Raw genomic sequence first — 3898 nt, forward strand, 5'->3', positions numbered from 1 at the left:
TTTCTTCACGTGTAACCGCACTATCGAACTTAAGATTTGGTTTCGTGGAGTACAATGTACTATTCGAAGATACTTAAGTCAATCTTGGGACTCAATCTTTGAATGGAACCGATTCTGTCAGGTGATCAATCACATATTAACAAAAAAAGATTAGTGGTGATTTATTTAATCTATATCTAACAACAGGTCTACAGATTTATACGTTGCTAATAATAATAATAAATTTATTTTAAATGGAATAACATAAAACATTCATCTCTATGTGAATATATATTTGAACTAAAGATAAGTTTAAAATATTTAACATGTACTTAAATTAGAATATAATTTAATAGTAATTAAGGACATTCTAAAATTAATTGAATTCTCATTATTTTATAATTAGAAAAGTCTTGGATAAAAAAAATAATGAAAAAATGAAAAAAAAAGGAGATATTTTAAAAGATGATTTAAAGTCATTAAACATTTGTAGAATAATAGTTTGTGTTATATTTATAATTAATATTTCTTTTAAAATAAAAACTAAATTTATGTTCAGATCATTTCAAATCAATATTTCAAAATTGCTAAGTTCGATCATTTCAAATTTAAGTTGTTTTATATTCAAATTATTTGTAGATTGAAATTTTAAGTTTGATTCTATTTCTAATTTAAATTAGATGAATTGAGGTTGTTGGCTATTCTTGAAAAAATCTAGTCGCATCGAGTTTAGGGTAATCTTTCCTATGTCTATAATTAACGTCCTAAAACATACTTAAATTGAAATAACCGTCCTAAGTTGAATTGAAAGAAATCATGTTAAGATCACTCCCCAACAAATATTAATGAGAGGAAGACAATCTTTCAATGAAAATGTCATCAAAGAAAGGAAAGGGAAGGAAGAAAGTCAACAACGAATTCACTGACCAAAGATATATTAATTGTCACGAGTTGAATCCGGCTTATTGTCTTGCATAGCACATGCGTGTTTGGTACGAACAAACTTTGATTTGTTTTTCTTTTTTAAACGTGCATTTTTGGCAGGCAGGCCGGAACCAAAACTAGTTGACATGATTTTTATTTGATGAGCAATTTTCTGTGAACCATATTATGCTGAGTTTTTATTTTATTTTATTTTCTTTTAATTTTTACGAACTAAGCTTTTTTGATATCTTTATTTCGAAAATAAAAATGTTTTAATCTTATTTTTCCAATTAAAGAATCATTAAATTTTGCCAACAACGCATCATCTTTTCTAACAATCAATTAATATTGAAATGGATGAAAAATGTTTAATTTATTTAACGTTTAAATCAATTTTTCATTCAAATTACATTGGAAATCAACCTGCTTTTCTTTTCAATTACGAATAAAATGCAAATTTCTCAAACAAAAAAAATAAATAATAGGCAATTAAATTGAAATAATAATAAGATGAACACTTGGATTATCAATATTGTAAAATCAAAATAAATGTACAAAAACGGAATTTCCTCAAAAATAGATAGGAGAGATATAGACCTAGCATTTTTACCTCAGTTATCAATTTTCAGTAAGTATACTTCAATTTCCAAATAAATTTGATAGATCAGTAATGGGTCATTATATCAAAACATGCAATTCTAGCATTTTTACAACTTTATTCAGCACAATTAATGGGCATTTTATCATAGCCCAACACCTCTTTAAACGATATTTTAGTGTCACCATAATATAAACGAGAGGATTTACATGTGTCTCTTCCAACAATTTTTTTTACTCATAGAAAAAGGGAAAAAATATTATTTGGCAATTTGTAGACATGTAATGTTGCTACATACGTAATAAATGAAAGGTTGTCGTTTTATACACAACAAACTAGTATATATAGATGATAGATGTGCTAAGTCAGATCATGCACAAACACAACACCTATTAGGAAGAAGATTAACGATAGCTCGCTGACATGTCTCAACAGGCCACCACCTATGGTAGTGTTAAAAATATTACTAGCTCACCCATCGTATATCAGATTTCCAAAGATTGGCAAGGAGCTGTTGGATCTGGCGATCTCAAATCTTATCCAGTTCAAATCCAGCCTTCTGCTACAGGTACTTTTGAACATGTTGGAAACGAAAATGGTTCACAGGCAGCTGTTGTGTATAGCGTCACAAATAGCGCTGGAAAAGCCTATGATGTACTGCTAGCTTGGTTCAACCAGCCTAATTCTCCTAACAAGGTATATAATAATAATGTTCTCAAGTCTTTACCGAATTAACATGCACTTTACTTCTTAGTTTTTTAAAAATTTCAAAACAAAGAAAATTTAAAGTAATGTATGATTATTAACTGTACAATGCAGGCTTATACTCTGATTGATGAAGCTGGCTCCTTTACAACCGATCGTTGGCCTGGAGTTTTTAATACCCTGATCAATTCCAGCAAAAAGAGCGCCAGTACAGTTGGAGGATGCACCTCAGAAGTTGAAATTGCGGATGGAAATTTCCCAAAATTTTCGGCAACAATAAGTTCTGCTTAACTGCCTGTGTTGAGGGCTGATGTAATAGGCTGTCAAAATTACTAAGTAAATAAAGTGCCTTATGCACTAGCACTCTTAGACTATTAGAGTGAATTTGGCAGCCAATAGACTATTAGTGTGTTTATGTGTTTGTAATGCAATATTTTGGTTTCCTGTGGATCGTACATCCCATTTGGAAATTTTAAATATCAATAAAGAATTACACCCCTTGTCTGGTTTATAACTTTGTTTGCATAGGAAAAAAATTTTCTAATTACTGAGTATATAATTTTATTATCAATTAATTTTTGTTGTGGTGGAGACGATAACTGTAAAACATTTTCTGTCCCTTGAGAATAAGAATTTATTGAAATACTTAAGAATAAATTTTCAAAAATAAAAATTAATTTTGAATTCTAGATGTTAAAAAAAAATGAAGGATATAATTTTTGGACACCAAGAAAGATAAAAGGAGCAAGAAAATGAGGAGAATGAAATATAAAGTTCGTCCATTTTTTTGCCTCGTCACTAAAAAAGTTTAAGAAGACAATTAAGATGAGAACTCGAGGCCCACTATCCTCATTCATTATCAAATATCCAGTGGATCAATTAAAATTAAGTATAAAGTTTGAAATATAAATTAATTTTTTGAATTTCTTTTGCAACCCTTTCTACTATATTTTTACTAAATTCGTATTTGGCTCAAAGCAACTTAAAGCCAAAATTTTTTTTTTTTATCAAATCATTTTAATGGATGCATGGAACATGTCACTGACAATCATTGTATTAGAATTAACTAATCATATTTTAAGATTGTGTCGGGTTTATAAAAAATTATATAAAATCCACACTTATGAGTGATAAACTTTTACATACATGTGTATTATCATGAGATATTTGTAGGAATAATTTAGTAAAAAAATTATAAATGAAATGGTCTCGTGGTTGTCTACCATAGTAAGAAGTAGAAAGTAATTCAAAGCCTATGCCCCACTAAAATTTCAATTTGATAAGATATAGTACTACATTTGTATTCATTAGATGAGAGCCAAATAAATAATGAATATTTATTTATATAAAAAAGTAAATTATTTTTAAAAATTGTATATTTATAATTATAATTGTAGACACCCAATTTGGTCCAGGCCCGGATCAATTGGGCCTGGCCCAAATGGGTAAGCCTAATTCGGTTCTTATTTTATATTTTTTTTATTTTTTTTATTTTGTATTTTATTATTTATTTATTATTACTATGTATTAATATATGTATATCTTTATTTTTTTCTCTGTTAATATTTATATGTATTTTATTTATATAGTTATATATTTTTTATTATTATTTTTTATCTTGTAATATTTTTTGGATTTATCTTATTTTATTTTTAATTATCTGTTAATTTTATTTTATTTTATTTTTTTTCG

Source organism: Durio zibethinus, chromosome 14 (genome assembly GCF_047325235.1).
Source record: "Durio zibethinus cultivar Kanyao isolate XHJ-2024 chromosome 14, ASM4732523v1, whole genome shotgun sequence".
In the NCBI taxonomy this organism is placed as follows: Eukaryota; Viridiplantae; Streptophyta; class Magnoliopsida; order Malvales; family Malvaceae; genus Durio; species Durio zibethinus.